Source organism: Phyllostomus hastatus, unplaced genomic scaffold (assembly GCF_019186645.2).
Source record: "Phyllostomus hastatus isolate PE091 unplaced genomic scaffold, TTU_PhHast_1.1 phas_scaffold_1674, whole genome shotgun sequence".
NCBI lineage: Eukaryota > Metazoa > Chordata > Mammalia > Chiroptera > Phyllostomidae > Phyllostomus > Phyllostomus hastatus.
The window spans coordinates 11342544-11360878 of NW_025334011.1; the positions used below are offsets into that span (position 1 = coordinate 11342544).

The 18335-nt window shown below is 40.4% G+C and overlaps 1 protein-coding gene across 20 annotated transcripts in view; it reads left to right on the forward strand.

Moving 5' to 3' along the window:
• The window catches only part of ZNF438 (zinc finger protein 438), a 170553-nt gene that overhangs the window by 12146 nt on the left and 140072 nt on the right, over positions 1-18335 (forward strand). For 2 of the 20 annotated variants that reach the window (XM_045857826.1, XM_045857827.1), the window contains exon 3: positions 6661-6719. The exons of 17 other annotated variants lie outside the window; for them this stretch is intronic. The gene's annotated coding sequence lies outside the window, so the exon portion shown is untranslated. Of the gene's footprint in view, positions 1-6641; positions 6720-18335 lie in introns of all 20 variants that reach the window. One more of the 20 variants, XM_045857829.1, reaches the window with a different exon arrangement.

Consider the following 18335-nt stretch of genomic DNA (forward strand, 5'->3'; position numbering starts at 1 on the left):
AATTTAATGGGACATCCTGTACTTAGACATCTGACAACTTTAATTTTACTGTTTGTGAATTGTCTGTTTTGTCTTCTACTAAATTTTCAATTGCATTTCCTGTCTTTTTGTTGTTGTTTTTATAGAGTTTTTTGCATCACTAGATATTAAATCCCTTTTCTAAATATAGCAGACATACTTTTCCAGTCTTTGTTGAATAACAAGCCCTTAATTTCGATGGAGTCAATGCCATCATAATTTCCTCATGTTGTTTATGCTTTTGAGGTCTTTCATCACTCAGGGTCACAAATGTATTATTCTACATTTTCTTTCTTTAACTTCATAGTTTTACCTTTCATATTTACATCTTTACTACAGTTGGTGTTATGTTGGGGAAGAGTACTAGGCGGTGAGGTGAGAGAGGTAACTAGGGGAGCAGACTGCATGAGGATTGTAAACCCTTGTGAGCACTTTGGTTTTAATGCTAATTGAATAGGAAGCCAGTGAAAGTTTTGCATGGAGGGCACCACAGACTGAAGTATGCTTAAAAAAAACCTCCCTGATAACTATTGAGAATAGTGGTCTGAGGTGTGGCACAGACTGCTGGTCCTTGTGCAGTATCTAGTTCTTCCTTCCTTTAGTGTCAGAACCCCTCTGGTGGAGCGGGGTACAGAATGTGACTTACCCCGTATGTAGTTGGAGACTGTATTTTCCCACTTTCCCTGCCTGTAGGTATGGCTATGTGATTAGGTTTTGGCCAATTAGATGTGAGCAAAAGTGTTAAGTGCAACTTCTGGTTTATCTTTTTAAAATCAAGGTGGCTTTCCTATTCATCTCCCCACCCCACTGCCCCTTCTTGCTAACTGGAAAGCAGCAACAACTGTAACAACTGTCTTGAAACCACAGGTGAAAGTCCTGTGAAGAGTATAGCAGAGCCCTCTCTCATCAGCCTAGGTCCCTGGGTGACACTGTGGAGCAGAACCAACTACTGCTCCCCCTCCCCCGACTATTGACCCTCTTCTTAGCCACCTGCCTATCTCTATACTTTTTCAAGAAAGAGGATAAACTTTTTTGTTTGAGCCACTGTATTTGACATCAGTTTATCATAAGAACTTACCCCATACCCTATATAATGCCCAAATTTGTACCCGAAGTGGAGTGTTGCCTTAATACAAAGCTAAAATGCATGGCACAGGTTGAATACTTGGTCAACAAACAGTAGGCTAGGAAACTGGTGACTGTGCTGCGGCAAAACATTTGGTGAAATTGTCACCTCTGATTACTTGGATGATAGCTGATGTATCTATCCAGTTTGTACCTCCAGGGGAGTGGTTGGAATGACTGCTAAAAGGAATTGGCTACTCCTTGCTGCTTTAGCAAAGAACTATAAGAGAGTATCAAATAATGGAATGGTTTGCAGTTAGCAGTTTACAGTTAGAATTGTAAGGGAATATAGTTTTATTAAAGGAGATTTCCTCTATTATCGCCTATGCCCTGAATTGACTGAAAGAACAGTAATATGAGGTATTGCAGGGTTGGGAAAAGTTGCTTCTGTATCCTAAATAGTAAGAGGTAAAGTTTGTTCTCAGAACCTTGCATTAGATTTTCTTGGCCAGACAGTGGAAGTCAGTCCAGGCAAGGATCCAATTAAGGATTTACCTGCCCACTTGAACCAGTGAATTAAAGCTCCAGTTACAAAGTCTTTGTTCCCTACAACAACACAGGTTTATTTCCTATTCATGACATGTCCATGACTCTGTTCCACATGCTGGGTTACTCTAAGCTGAAAGAACAGGCCTTTTAGGGACATCACTATTTTGTGGAAGAAGGAAAAAGAAATATGGCAGAACCAGTTGTTTGGAAGTGGCATGTGTTACTTCTGTTCATATTTTATTGGCCAAAGCACATAAAGAGGTTGAGCCTGAAATCATTCAGGTAGGAAGGAGTATCTCAAGTCACATGGCATGCCTTTGTGTAAATGGGGTGTGACAGTAAATCCTTCCATCGTGAATCGGACTCCAAGGTAGTAAACTTTAAATTGAGAGAGAGATGGATCTGCCACAGGGGCCGGCAAATAGGAGACGTGACAAGCTTGGTACCTATGAGCAGACTGAATATTCAGTTGTGGTTCCCTTCACATGGTACTGACTGAGGGCAGACAGTAAGTTGAACTTTTGAGAGGATTATGTTGTTAAAGATGTTACAAGTTTTCCTTGAAAAGCCTGTGATGGTTTGACATTGTCTCCTAAAGCAACCCTGGACGCCCAAGTTTGTATCAGTATTTTGCTGCCTCCTTGGAGCACATATACTCCCATGTCTACTTCATATAGGACCAGAAAGGCAAATGGAAAAATAGAATCATCCAGAGACAAAGCCAGGTTCCAGCAGACAAATTGACAAAGGAGATTCTCTGAGAAAACAGAAGTAAGTTTAACCAAGGGACTTGCTTTCCTGGTACAGTAGGATTCTTTGCCATTGCTGCCCAGCAGGACTTCATCATTGGTAAGAACATATATTTACTATTCTTTTCAGAATGTAAGACTTAGTTGCATTCATCTCATTTGCATTCCATTGTACAGTGGCTGTGAAGGTGGTGGTGGAGAGCAAAGGTTACTTATCTGTAGGTCACTGGACTGGGTCAGAGTCAAACTGATATCTGATTGTGCATCAATCCCCCCAGAGATTGTAGACTTTGAGCTGAATTCAGTAACAGGATGGGGCTTTCGGGTTATACCTTTAGAAGGGAGATGACTGTTCCAGAATGGGAAGGATGCACTGCCACCTCTTTTATTTAGTGAGGCTCAGAGCCCCTACATAGAAACTATTTCTCAGACTCCTTGTGACCACGTGAGGCTACATGTCTAAATTTTGGCCAGTGGATAGGAAAGGAAATGATGTGTGCAACTTTTAAACTATATTTGTATTAAAAACCTGCTTGTCATGTTCTTTTCCATTTATCCCCATGGTTGAGGTATTGGTGAGCCAGCTTCTATCATCCGACAAGTGCAGTGCCCCCAGGAAGCAGTGGGGCAAGAAAGAAGGAACCTTTTGTTCCTGGACTGAAGAGAGTTCTCCATGTTCCTGGGACCAGTTATCTAGCCCTGGACATTAGAGAGGAATAAACTCCCACCTGCATGAGTCACTATATTCTTGGTTTTGTTACAGCAGAATAGCCTCTACCCTAGTTAATATGAATGGCAATGATGTAAGCAGGAAACAAAGAGAAAGATTTGTTTCTATTATTTTTCTTGGTTGAAGCTTTTGATTTACATAATCTGTGTGTGAAAATTTATTTTTTAAATTGTCTAACAAAGCGTTCAGCAATAAACTCTTTTACTTGAACATCATTCCTATTATGATTATGATATATTCCTTTTTATTTCATATGCATATTTTTACATATATAAAACTTTGTATCCTGATATTTTCATGTGATATCCATTTTCTTTGTCACTTTAGAGTTCTCATAGTTGCACAGTTATTGTTACATAACATTCAGTTTTACCATACTTAAAATATTATTGTTGGCTCCTGCAGACTGAATTATGCCCTCCTGAATTCATGTTGAAGACTTACCCTTCCAGTGACTGTGTTGGAGACAGGGCTTTTAAGGAGGTGTTTGAGGTTAAATGGGCTGGAGTGTGGAACCCTGATTGTACAGAAGAGAAAGAGACACCAGAGACCTCCTCCATGTGATGACACAGTGAGAATCCAGGAAGAGAGTTCTCTCCAGGACCAGACAAGGCTGGCTTCCTGCTCTTGGGCTTCCAGCCTCCAGAATTGTGACAAAACAAATTTCTTTTAGTCACCCAGTCATGTCCTTTGCTGTGGCAGCCCAAGCTGACTATGACAGTGCCCATGCTTATAACTGCTATACCACAGACAGAGGCTTTTCCCAGATCATAGTCAAGAGCAAATAGACTGTGGCCCAAAAAGTACACCACCAAGAACCAGTAATGTTATTGAAGCCAAGAGACAAGGATTTTAAAATGAGGGTTGTCGATAATAAATTGATGGGTCTAGTAAATTCTGAGTGAATTTTAGTTAAGAAGTTCCCTGTGTTTTGGAGAGAGCAGTTTTGTGTTTGCAGGTAAAATTCAGCTTGCAGAGGGTTACTTAATTAACTGGGGAGGCGGGCAGAGTGGTAAAAATGAGTTTAGACTGTCTTTTAAGACACTTGGCTGTGAAGAGAAAGGGGCAAATGGGATAGTGCAAGGTTTGGGGATGTAAATTGATTTTGTTGTTCATTCATTCATTTGGTTTATGATAGGAGAGATTTAAGCATTCATGCCGTGGGAGAAAAGCCAGAAGAGAAGGAGAAGTTGAGTGTGTGGAGGGAAGGTGGATCAATGATGGCATCGGGTTCCCAAGGAGGGGTCGGGTGGCTTGAGTTCAGGAGCTCCGGTTGAGGGCTGGCTGTGGGTGTGAAGAGGGACATCCTTCCTTCACACAGCCAGGAAAAAGGTTTGAGTGGGCCTGTGGTTGTTGGTTGTTGGTCATTGGGGTGGAAGAAACTGAGGGAGTTAGACCTAATAACCTTTTCATTGTTTCCATGGAGATGATGTCATTTGCTGAGTGGAGTGGAGAGTTGGAAGCTTGAAAAAAGTGATGGAAGTTTGGAATTGCATCTGTGGGGTGTGATACAAAGCTGATCGGGAGCCCCCGAAAGATTGATGGGCAGCAGGGAGCAAGGGCCTGCTGAGATGGGAGACTGTGTTTACAGAGTCCCCATTCCCGTATGGTTGGGCCTTTAATAGCAATTATGTTTAGATGGGTGGGGCTTGGGGTGAAGAAGTAGATCCTTAGATTGGTTTAAGCAAAGGACAAGCTGACAAAGCAGTTGAGAGTTTAGGCAAGAGAAGGGGCAAAGCTGAGTGATCACATTATAGGTTACAGCAGATAAGAAGTGAAGCGTGGAGGCATAGTTGATAGATTGGGAAAAAAGAGGAGTTTGGGGGAAAACTGAGTGCTTAAACATATTTAAGATCAAATATGATTTATTCATTCAATAGATATTGAGCATTTATGTTCCAGGTGCTGTTCTAGGTGATGTGGTTACCTAGATCAAAACAGTGATCAACATGGAGCCCTACACTGGTCGATTTTGCTTCTAGTAGGAGCTGGACAACATATATATATGTGGATACAGAGGGGTGTGTGGGGGGGGTGTAGTTTTAGATTGTAATGTTGAAAAGAGGAAGGGTAGAGTTAGAGAGTGATGCATCTGCTGTTTTAGATACTCTGAATGGAAAGAGGCTCTTAGAAGAGGTGCCCTCTGAGCTGAGTCTGGAATGCAGTGAGGACACAGCGGTGCACAGGGGTAAGGACACAGCGTGGCAGGGCCTGGCCAGGAGCTTGCTCGAGTAGCGGCCAGGGCACTGGGGAGCATGAATGAGGAGGAGAGTGATAATTAATGAGAGGTTAATTAATTAGGGCTACCATAAAAATTTAGATTTTCTTCAAGTGCCATGGGAAAGCCATTGGAAGGTTTGAATCAGAGGAGTGAGTCTTACTTTTCTGATGGTTCAGATGTTTTGTAGAAAATTGATTGGCAATGGGACTTAAGGATTCTAGAGAGCGAGAAGCGTAAGATTGTGGCCCCAAAATAGCATGTTATAGGTTAAGGTATAAGCAGTTGAGTGCTTCTGGGTGAAGGATCCCATTGCTGTTCCTTTAAGCAGACGCACCCACTCCACAATAGGCATTCTTTTCTGTGGATAAAGGCCTGACCCCGACCCTTGGCTTTACCGCACCCTTTCCTGTTTTTGACTCTGCTCCTCACCGGCTTCATTATTCATTCTCCCATTTGTCTTCACCTTGTCTTTCAGATCTGATGGACATTGTTGTCTGCCTAGCCAAGACTTTCTCTAGATTTAGGTTTTCAGCCCCTTTCTCTGAAGTCAGAGCACAGTCTTCAGAAAATTAATATGAGAGTCCAGTATATAAGACAGGTGAAAGTGAGGGAATCGTAAGACAGCAGTACAATGCTCTGCCCACTTACAGCTGTTCTGGACCCCACAAAGCAACTCAAGACACCTGCAGAGAACCCCTAGCCTCACAGTTCACAGCATGGAGAAGCCCCGCATTGAGCTGTGAGCTGCCTTCCTGCAATTGCCTGTCCCAGGGGTCACCTCTGGTCATGTTCTCCCTGCTTGGCCCGTGCCTTCTTCATCCTGAAGCATGTGGCCAGCTAGATGCAGCATGCACACCCTCCAGTGACAAAGGAGGGTGCTGAGGGCACTCAGAATCATGGGGTAGGCATGCTACCTCTTTCCTGAGTGTTCATTTTACTCGTTGTCTGTTTTTTAATTTACTAAAATTTGCACCATTTAAGTTAATGTAGTTCCAGTTATAAGCCATGCATTCTATTTGTCCTTCTCAACAACTTTTTATAATGACCCAAATTAAAAATGTCAGATGTTCTTTTTAAGAAACTGGATGTATTATAGTTGAGAAGGTAACAATTGTGTAAACTCTTTAAGGGGAAAAAAACCAAAACCAAGAAATTTAAAGTTTGCCTGGGCCACTTAGGGCTCCAGTCTCCTGGGGATTATTTAGTTTCTCTGCTTTGCATTAGGAATACTTTGATAGAAAAGATTAGAACTACTGTTTTAAGTTTTCAGATTTGTGATTCTGTATTTTTGTTTTGGTGTTTAATGGAGATATGACATCTTTCTTCAGCATGGGGTAAGAATGGGCCATGATAGAGACTCTGAACCTCCATATTTTTCTGGCTAAAGGTAAATATGAGTTATCTTCCTTTTGTCAAAGTTGCATTTTGACAAATATTAAAGTAAGCATTGTTGCATTATGAAAAGGATTGATAAGAACCAAGTGTTGGCATACTAAAGCCAATACTCAGAACATGGTTGCACTGGGCCACAAAATAAGTTTGGTGCTTTGAATTAAAAAAGAATATCACTTGCATTAAAATCTGTAACGTTTCTTCTGAGTTGAGGGTGACTCTTTTTAATGTTATGATAAAAAATTTCTTTGTTTGGACTGTTTACTATTAATAAAGTGATTTAGAGTTAGGGATTTTCCACAACTCTGCTAAATTGTAAGACTAATGAGGACAAAGGTCATGTTCACCGATGCATCCTGAGATAGGAGTGGCACAAAGCTGGCCACAAACACTTAACTATTTTTCGAGTGAATAAATGCATCATCTCTGATATAGCTGTGGAAATAATATAGACAGCATCAGGGTTGAATGAAGGGGACTTCCTGAGTTTTCTGTCACAATGTTGCTATCAATATATGACCTTTAAATAAAAACAGGAGCACAGCTATAAGCTTTCTTTTGAGTCTGTCAGTTGTCCAATCTGTTTAATCACATGACTTGCCAGCTCTGTCTGTGAAGTGGGGATAGCAACACAGTCTGGTGCAAATGGCTGCACAATGGTAGATGAGATATGGACAATGGGAGAAAATACATGCCAGTCATCTATCTGATAATGTACTCATCTCCAGAGTTTATGAAAAAATTGTTATAACTCATTAATAAAAACAGACAATTCAGAAATTAAAAAATAGGCAAAGGGTCTGAGTAGACATTTCTCCAAAGAAGACTTACAGGTGGTTAATAAGCACATGAAAAGATGCTCATCATCATTAGTCATAGAGGTACGCAAGCCAAAACCACAAGAGATAGTACTCATAGTCACTAGGTGGCTATAATCAAACACAGATAATAACAAGTGTTGTCAAGGATGTGGAGGAATTGGAACCTTGGTACTTGTTGGTTCAAATGTAAAAGTGGGCCCCTGCTTCGGAAAACAGTTTGGCAGTTCTTTAAAAGATTAAAACATAAAGTTAACCATATGTTACCCAGCAATTCCACTTTAGGTATATATCCAAAAGAAATAAAAATGTACATATATACAAACACTTGTACATGAATGTTCATAGCATCATTATTCCTAATAGTTAAAAAGGAGAAGCAACCCAGATATTATCATTGATGAATGGATGAGCAAGTGGGGCCCATCCACTGTAGTGGAGTACCATGCAGCGATGAAAAGGAACAGAGTGCTGGATGACATGTTCTGCCACATGGCTGAATCTTAAAGCTTTATGCTCTGTGAGAGGAGCCAGACCAAAAAAAGGCCATTTATTGTATAATTCCATCTATATGACATGTCCAGAATAGGCCAGCCCACAGGGGCAGAAGGATTAGTGGGCCAGAAGAGGGGTGATGGGGAGTGACTGCTAACGGGGTAGGGAGTTTCTTTTGGGGATAATGAAAATGACCTAAGACTGTGGTGATAGTTGCAGAACTCTGAATATATTAAAACCAATGGATTGTGCACTTTAAAAGGGTGAATTTTATGAAATGTGAATTATATCTCAATAAAACTGTTAAGAAAAGAATAAATGAGGTAATATGTATGAATATACTTTGAGCTATTTGAGAAGATTCTATTATTACTGTAGTTTGACTATAACACCTTTAAATAGTAGCAGGATGACTTAGTTATTTTTTCCTTGCTTGCAGGCCTGTGATTTTTATGCCATGACTCAACTTTATAAGGCTATAACTCAGCAATATAAAATATTGAAAATGTTGAAACATAAAATGAAAACTACTTGGCTTACTATTTTTATTTAATGGGATTTTCTGAATCAGTTAATTAGCAATAAGTAGAATGTGTTATTAAGGAATTAGATTTTAGAGTCATAAAATATTAGAGCTGGAAGAAACTTTAGAAGTTGTCTGTTGTAGGCGCCCTCATTTCGTCTGTGAGAGAACTGAGTCCCGCAGAGGTTAAGATCTCTTACATCACAGAATTAAGTAAGTTCTAGAACTGTGTCAGTGTTCTTTCTGTTGATGTCTATTGGTTTTGGTGCTGTTAATAGTATTGACACTGATAATATTAATAGCAGCTATTTAAATGCTTCCTATGAGCGAGATGTTCTGTTAGCTACTTTGTATATGTTGGTTAATCTACATAACAGTTTATGAAGATGATTTGTTTCACCTGTGCATTAGTTTCCTGTCGATCCTGTAACAAATTAACAAGAACTTCATGGTTTAAAACAACAGATTTATTATCTTACTCGTCTGGAGGTCAGAAGCGCAAAATGGGTCTTACTGCGTGTTGGCAGGGCTGCATTCCTTTCTGGGGGTTTTAGCGGGGATCAGTTTTCTTGCCTTTCCCAGCTTCTGTAGGCTGCCGACATTTCCTTGACTCCTGGCCGCCTTCCATCTCCACGCCAGCACTGGCAGGCTGATTCCTCCTCACATGCCATTTCTCTGGTTCGCACTCTTCTGTGTCCCTCTTCTCCCTTAGAGGACCATAGTCCAGGATACTCTCTTTATTTTAAGGTCAATTGATTAGCAACCTTAATTCTACTTGTAGCCTTAATTCCCCTTTGCCACATAGTATGTAAATTGACATATTAACAGACTTCAGGGATTAAGACCTACATACCCTTGTGGGGGAGGGATTATTCTGCCTACACAATCTGTTGATTAGATTAAGAGATTGAGGTTCAGAAAGGTTAGGTAAATTTTCCAAGGTCATAACATTAATAAGAAAAGAGCTGATGGTTTAACCCAGGCCTGTTATCCTTCATGATAACATTTTTTTGTTTGTTTTTGTTTTTCCCCACAAATGCCTTTGATCCAGATCATGAAAAGTAAGTAGAAGGGTGAGCAGTGTTCAAATACCAAATAGCTCTTTCTTATTAAATTAAATCACATTTACTTAATAATATCAAGAAATAGACTTTTATTACACAGCAATTAAAAACATGGTGGAGAAGTGTATTTATTGATTTGGGAAAATGTTTATGACTTACCAAGTCTTTCAGTTCATTAACCCCCACCCCCAATTTCTCTTTATTTATTAGTTCCTATCTGTCCCAAGTTCCTTTCTTATCCAGCCTAGCTGCCCCAATTCAAATTACTCTCCTGCAAATTCCCTCAATTCCTTTGTATCTCTTTTATCTCTGCTGTCTGGCAAAGCCTCAGAACTAGATGAGCTCAACTACCTGCCTGTTGGTTTCACTTTAATGATATACTCAGCAGCCTCAAAATTACCCAGCAGTCTTCCCCTGTGCCACTATTATCTCACTCCCCACAGCATACTTCCTCCATTCTTTCAAACCTCCTACCCCTGCCATTGCTGTTTGATGTCTTAGCAGCTCTGCATGCAGCTGACCACAGCGGAGCACTGCTTCCTTTCAGGAACACTCTTTCCTTGGCCTTTGTCACACCACCCTTTCCTGGTTTTCCTTTGCCCATTCCAGCTTACCCTTTTCAGTCTTCTGTGTTGGTTCTTCCACGTTTGTCTGACTTGTGAAAGAGGAGTTTCTCAAGGTTTAGCCCTCTTTTTCTCCCCTCACTCTGTTTTTTGGGTTTGAAATGTGGTCTGTTTGATAAGACTTCCATGTTTATGTCTCAGGCCCGGGGTTTCTCAACTTTGGTGCTTGTGACATTTTCAACCAGCTGATTTTGTTACTTTTGTTGCTGTTGTTGTGGGGTTGCCATCTTGTGTGTTGTAGGATGTCCGGCAGCATCTCTGGCCTCTACCCACTAGACGCCAGTAGAACACCTCTCTCCCAGGTGTGACAAAAATGCCTCCACAAATGGTTGAGTGTCTCCTAGGGGGGCACAGTTGTCCCCCATTGAGAACCATTCATTCATAGAGCCTAAAGCTGCCTTCTGAGGATCTAAGGATAATGCTTTTATGGCAGATCTACTTGAATGTCTCATAGCATCTCAAATTTAACATGGCCAAAATAGACTCTTATTTTTACTCCTTGATATACTCTGCCTTCAGCTTTCCTCATTTCTGATCATGGCCTTGTAGGCCATTGGAGATTCTTGGCTTTTATTATTATTGAACTAGGGAGTTTTGAGCTAAGAAATGATAGGATCTTAGGTGGGTCAGCTCTTTGTTGAGAGTAGACTATGAGTTAGAAGGTTAAAGCAGGGAGACTAGTTGAGAAACTACTATGGTGATCCAGGTGAAAAGATGGTAGTAGCTTGGACCAGGGTTGGAACAGAAGATGAGATGGTAAGAAGTAGTATCTTCACTTAAGCCTTAAATACATACATCCCTGAGAAGAGGAATGCATTGTATCCTCATTAATATTTTAGTATGATTTGTTTATCAGATATTTTCTAAGAAGTTATAGGAAACAGATTTTGGTGGATCAGAGTGAGAAGAGAGTAACCAAAGTTTAGAAACTTGGGGTGTTACTTGAACAAATGCAGGCCAGAATGGGTGGTAAAACAAGAGACTCCACAGGAGGAGTAAGCAAGGCATCCAGTACAGCGAGGTCTCCCTCAGTTTTCCTTAGAGCTGCCCTCCCACTGAGCAAATGTACCTGTGGCAGGGTGGACGGAATACATGAGAGGAGACTTGCCTTGTCTAGATACTGGCAACAAGACATTTTGGGCTTTAGGGCTCTTAGCTGAAGTGAAGTGGCTATTGGCATGTGGGATGGGACAAGTTTTTGTTGCACAAGATTGCTCTATGCATTGAGGAACACTTATGGCCCCTGGTTCCTCACTCACAATGCATGTTCCCTTACTGTGACATCTAAAAGGTGCCCCTTCCCTCCAGTTTCCACGATCCCGCGGAAGTCAGGCATACTCAACTGCAAACCACTTGACTAAGCCCCCTTTTCTGATTTGAAAATTAGCTTCCATGACATGAAATCAAAAGGTGGTCATGCCAGGCCCAGTTCTGAGGACTTAGAAAGCATGACAGTGAGTGTTGCCACAACACCTAAAATTAGCCTTGATTTTTATTGCTGATCTGTCCTTTAAATGTCTTCTGTCCCTAACATGGACCTTAAAATGCTAATTGTTAATTCTTTCATAGAGGGTGTGGATGTCTCAGGGCCATCTTTAAGGTGATGCACAGGACACTACCTTAGGCTGCTCTCTTCCCAGCATTCTAATGTGAGGGAGTTTGAATTAAAATGAATGAGGAGTTTGAATGAAAGGGATTTCCCTAGCTGTATCCTAGCAAAGGGATTGGTAGTAGGATTAGAAGAGGTAGGTTTATGCTATATGTGAGTGTTTATGCGCATCACATCTTTATCAGGTCTAGCTGGTTTAAGAGATAAGTAGTTAAAAATTACATTTATAAAAAAGTAGTAGAAAATGGAATATAATATTCATCAGATTTGTGAAAGAATAATAACTCAGTATTAGAGCAATGAAAATAAACTCACCAAGGCAGTTCAACAGTTTTGAATGTATAAAATTTAACATTTATAAGTAATGAAAAAATAATACAGCTGACTGAGGGATATATGTATATCAAGTTGCAACACAGATAATATGAACTTTTTATTATGCACAGTCCTAGCCAGCCAGCCACAAAGCCTCTCACAAAATTCATAGCTACAATGCAGTATCACTTGTGAAATGTCCCAGACAAGAGGAATACAGTCAATAATATTGTTGTAACTGTACAGTTTCAGGTGGGCACTTGAAATATCTAACTACTATGTTATATACCTGAAACCATACAAAATACTGGATATAAACTGTAATTAAAAAAAGTAAAAAGAGGTGATAGCTCAACTCAGAGCAATAATAATGGACATGGATGAAATATATTTGAGGCATTTTCTTATGTAGAGAGTTGTTGACACAGTTGATATGTGGTGATAGGGAAAAAAAGGAATTATAAGTTATTGTTTCTCAAATTTTAATGTGCCTATGGATTGTCTGGGGATTTCGTTAAAAGGTATATTTTAATTCAGCAGATCTGGGGAGGGGCCAGAGAGTCTGTGTTTCTAACAGGTTTCTAGGACATGAACACCACTGTTAGTCCACGGAACAGACTTCAAAAAGCAAGGGTGAGAAGACCTGAGCGTCACGCTGCAGTGGCTAGACAGTGCCGTCATTATCGGAAATGGGGACCACAGGAGAAAAGAAAGGTTGGGGAGGATCTGGGCAGCGAGTGAAGTCCTCGGGAGACATTTGAGTAGAAAACTGTAGACGGCTGGAAATTGTGGCTCTTCACTTAAGAGAGAAATCAGGCCTTGGATACAGTTTGGGGATCAGCATTTTATCTGTTATAGTGAGAGCCATAAGAATAAATTACATTACCTACAGGAAAGAGATAAAGGTCATATTAAAAATATACTTATTTCTATTTGCTAGAATTTTAATGTTCTATTTAAGTTACTTTATAAACCACCAGTGAGGAAGAAGTTGGATAAATAGCCTCCTCTGCATGAACAATCTGTAGGTATAAATTCAGGAGTGGAGAAATTTTGGGGGGAAACCCTTTATTCCTTGATAACATCAAAGATCAGCTTAAATATTCCATAGATGCGGTTAAAAATGCATTGATGTACCTTCTCCCATGAAAATTCATTCATACAAACAAATGTGTACTAAACATCTTCAAAATGGCAAGCACTCTTCTAAGCTCTGGGGTTAAACTAATAGCAAACAAAATGGACATGATGGAGATTCTGAGGGAGATAGGCGAAGTGACTACAGTGCGGTGTGATCAATACTGTGGTATTGGGGAAGTGTTGCAGGGATATGTGACTGAGTGTGGGGACAAGGGACAACTGTGCTGAGGAAGTAGCTTTTAAGCTGAGACCAGAAGACTGAATGGAGGTAGCCTAGAAGAGGGCAGGAGGGGCGGCAGCAATGGTGTGGAGGGGAGCAGGCCCTGCAGTTCGAAGAAGGGCAGTGTGGCTGATGGGACCTTGGAACGTGGGGAGAGGAGAGTAAGGCGAGGTGAGGTTGGCGAGGTGAGGGGAGGGCGTGACTGGAGTTCTTGTGGGACTTGGGAGAGGGTGGAGGGAGAAAATGATGTATTTTCCAAAGGAAAAGTTATTGTTTTGCCTGGGTATAGTTCAAACGGTAGTCTTACGCATATGGTTTTTATAAAGTTTTTATAGACTTGCCTCATAATGGAATTACTTATAGCAACATTGTTTCTATAGGAAAAATGTTTTGGATTTCAAAAACTATCTTACAATTTAATTTTCAAAAAATTTCTTTTCACCATTTGGGGACTGCTTGGACAGGCACACAGTTCTCGTACTTTTTGTTATTTGTGCTCAAATCATGCTTTCTCTGCTGTTCCTGTGGCTGCGGTGTTGATTTTCCACCCTCTGATAGGAATCAAAGGTATCATTGCACAGATGTGGTTGAAATGTTATTTTATTTTCTTGAGCAGATTTAGAAAATATATGGGAAATAAAAATAGGAATCTTTTAATAAATTGTTTGGTTTTCAGACTGTTTTTTAAAGTATATTTTATTGATTATACTATTACAGTTGTCCAATTTTTTTTCTTCTCTTTATCCCTCTGCACCCTGCAACCCCCTCCCACCAGCATTCCCTCCCACTTAGTTCATGCCCATGGGTCCTACATATAAGTTCTTTGGCTTCTCCATTTCTTATACTATTCTTAACCTCCCCCCTGTCTATTTTGTGGTTACCGATTATGCTTCTTATTCCCTGTACCTTTTCCCCCATTCTTCCCCTCCCTCTGCCCACTGATAACCCTCCATATGATCTCCATTTCTGTGGTTCTGTTCCTGTTCTAATTGTTTGCTTTGTTTTTGTTTTTAGGTTCCATTGTTGATAGTTGTGGGTTTGTTGTCATTTTAATGTTTGTATTATTAATCATCATCTTTTCCTTAGATAAGTCTGTTTAACATTTCAAATAATAAGGGCTTGGTGATGATGAACTCCTTTAACGTGATCTTATCTGGGAAGCACTTTATCTGCCCTTCCATTCTAAATGAGAGTTTTGCTGGAGAGAGTAATCTTGGATGTAGGTCCTTGCTTTTCATGACTTTGACTGCTTCTTTCCAGCCCCTTCCTGCCTGCAAGTTTTCTTTTGAGAAGTCAGCTGATAGTTTTATGGGAACTGCTTTGTAGGTAACTCTCACCCTTTTTCTTGCTGCTTTTAAGATTCTCTCCTTGTCTTTAATCTTGAGTAATATAATTATGATGTGCCTTGGTATGTGTTTCCTTGGGTCCAACTTCTTTGGGACTCTCTGATCTTCCTGGAGTTCCTGGCAGTTTATTTCCTTTCCCAGATTCCCAAGTTCTCCATCCTTGTTTTTTCAAATAAATTTTCAATTTCTTGCTCTTTCTCTTCTCCTTCTCATTTGTTTTTCTGATTATCTTTTGTGTATGTGTCAGGGGGAGGTATCTTGGAATCTACATCTTAGAGCTTTCATGTGTCTTGTTCATTACTTACAAAAGTGCTTTCCTTTGAATTTAGCTGCCTGCTGGTTCTAGCCTGGAGAGCTGAGGCAGACCCAGGCTCTCCCACATCTGGTAGAGCAAGCCTGTGGACTGCGCCACAGGACCAGAAGCTTGCACACCCAAGGAGACCTCTCCTGGGATGCACGGCAAGGCAGTGCCTGTTGGAATGGGTGGTCCCATATTTGCATGCAGATAAACTGGGAGGAACAACTAGGGAGTGAGACAGACTGTGCAACCCAGGGATCCAGTGAGGGAAACTAAAGCCTCAAAACCTCTGGCTGTAAAAACCTGTGGGGGTTGCAGGGACAGGAAAAACTCCCAGCCTCACAGAAGAGTTCCTTAGAGAGACCTAGGGTGTCCTAGAATGTACACAAACCCACCCACCTAGGAATCAGCACCAGAAAGGCCCAGTTTGCTTGTGGTTAGTGGGGGAAGTGACAGAAAGCCAGCTAAGAGCTGAGCAAGCGGCACTGTTCCCCCACTGACCCCTCCCCCATATACAGTGCCACAACAAAGCCATGTGGGTTGCCTCACCCTGGCAAAAACCTAAGGCTCTGCCCTTACAACCTATCAGGTGCACCAAGACAAAGAAATATGGCCCAAATGAAAGAATAGATCAAAACTCCAAACATAGAACTAAGAGATAAAGAGATAGCCAACCTATCAGATGCACAGTTCAAAACACTAGTAATCAGGATGCTCACAGAAATGATTGAGTACAGTTGCAAAATAGAAGAAAAGTGAAGGCTATGAAGAGTGAAATGAAGCAAAATATACAGGGAACCAACAGTAAAGAGAAAGAAACCAGGATTCAAATCAATAATTTAGAGCAGAAGGAAGAAATAAATATTCAACTGGAACAGAATGAAGAAATAAGAACTTAAAAAAAAATGAGGAGAGGTTTAGGGATCTCTGGGGCTTCTGGGACAACTTTAAATGTTCAAATTGTTTGTTTTTCAGAGTTAAGGATTTCTTGTATAAACTATAGTGTAGTAGAATGTTATGCATGCTATGAAAGTATGAAAAATGAAACTGACATGAAAATTGTTATAAGCAGAGTAAAAGATTGATATGGCTACACTATTGAAGTCAAATGGAATGCAGAATATAAACAATATAAGAATGAAATGCCTAGATTTTAAAATACTTTAATAACCACAGGTTTTTCATAATATCATTATCATAATCATCATCATCTTCACTCTTTATTGTTATAATTAAAAATACTGATTTTTAAAGCAGAAAAGATCTGTTAAGGTCATTCCCTTTATAAAATAGATCTATATGAGCTACATTTTATAATAAATGAAACTTCAGGCTTTAAACTTCCTCAAATTCCCAAGTCTCCAATACACAAACTTAATTTCATCCACACCCATTTCAGTGAAAATATTTTTTTCATTCTATATCAGTTAGAATGCTTTTAGGTGGCCAGTAACAGAAGACCCAACTGAAAATGGCTCAAATGAGAAGTAAATTTTATGGTCTCATATAAAATAGAAATCTGGAAGAAAGTTTGTTTTATAGTTGTTGGTTCATGCAGCAGCTAAGTGTTGTCATTAGGCTCTTGGGAGCCTTCTGTCTTCCCATTCTCCCACCAGTTAGTGCTTGTCCTTAGGCTCGGCCCCTCCTGGTCTCAAGGTGGCAGGCACTGTTAGCTCCAAGATTTATATCCCTATATCAAAGCACCCAAGACAATAAGAAAAGACAGTGTCTCTTGTCTTAATTTGGACTGTTATAACAAGATACTGTAGACTGGGTGGCTTAAACAACAAACATTTATATTTCTCATCATTCTGGAGTTTGGGAGGTCCATGGTCGAGGTGTCTAATGATTTGATTCTTGGTGAGAGCCCCTTCCTAGCTTGTGGACAGCCTCCTGTTTGCTGTTTACTCACATGGCAGAGAGAGAGCTCTAGTCTCTTTCTCATTTTATGGGACACTAATTTCATTATGGAAGCTCCACCCTCATTACCTAATTTAACCCTTATCACCTCCCAGAGACCCCACCTCCAGATACTATCACATTGGGGGTTAGGGTTTCAACGTGAGTTTTGGAGACATACAAACATTCAGGCCTTTTTAAGAGTAAAAACCACTTTCCCAGAAACCTCCCAGCAGACTCGATTTCATTAGCCAATTTTACATCATATAACCCATTTCTAAACCAGTCAGTGGCAAAAGGGTATAGAAGTTCTTTGGTTGGTGTAGACTAGTCAAGATTTATGGCCTCCCAATCCTTCCAGAGAAGAACAAAAGTAGGACTCAGTTTCCAGGAAGGGGGGTGGACTGGGAAGGCAGCCTCTAGTGGCTGCCATACCTGCCAAGGCAAGTTCCTCTTGGGCCCTGAGTCCTTAACTATCTCTTGGAGGACTTTATTCTGTTAATCGTTTTTTTCTCATCTTTATTTTGTATGTCTCTCTCCTACCTCTTCAAGATTATTGAAGGAAAAGTCTACATGTACTGTCTCCATTTCTTTTCCTCCAATTCATTTCTTAAAGTCCTATAATCTGGATCCTAGTAGTAATACACCTCCCTTCTGACATCATCTGTGCCTACCTGACTGCTTGGTCCTGTGCCAGTATTATTGGTAATGTTCATCAAGACCGGTGGTTCTTCAAGTTGGCATGCACTAGAACCATCTGGTGGCCGGTTAAAATACACATCGCTGGGCTCCATCCTCCGTTTCTTGTTCAGTAATTCTGAGCGGGGGCCTGTAGACTTAAGCTTACTTACACTCTCTGAGGACATTTGATACCTTTTTTCTGAGTTTTCAAGACTCAAAATTACCTCTCAAACCCAAACTTCTTGTTCCTCCTCTATTCTTTTATTGGTGAATGTCATTGTTCTTGTTCTCAAGCAAGAATTCTGGGACTCACCCTAATTCTTTATTTTCCATTTCCCCCTTATACAGCCAATTGATGTTCTGTATGCTAAATATCCCTCAAGTGCATCATTTCATCTCCATCCCTATTGTTTCTGGTTTAGTTTGAGCCCTCACTTTTTTCGACCTGTACTGCTGTAAAGTCTTGTCCTATCTCCAGTCTCAGACTTTCTTGTTTATATATCATATTGTTGCAGAGTGATGTTTTTAAAAATGCAAGTCTGGTCACATTATTCCTGAGCTCAAAGTCTTTGGCTTCCTA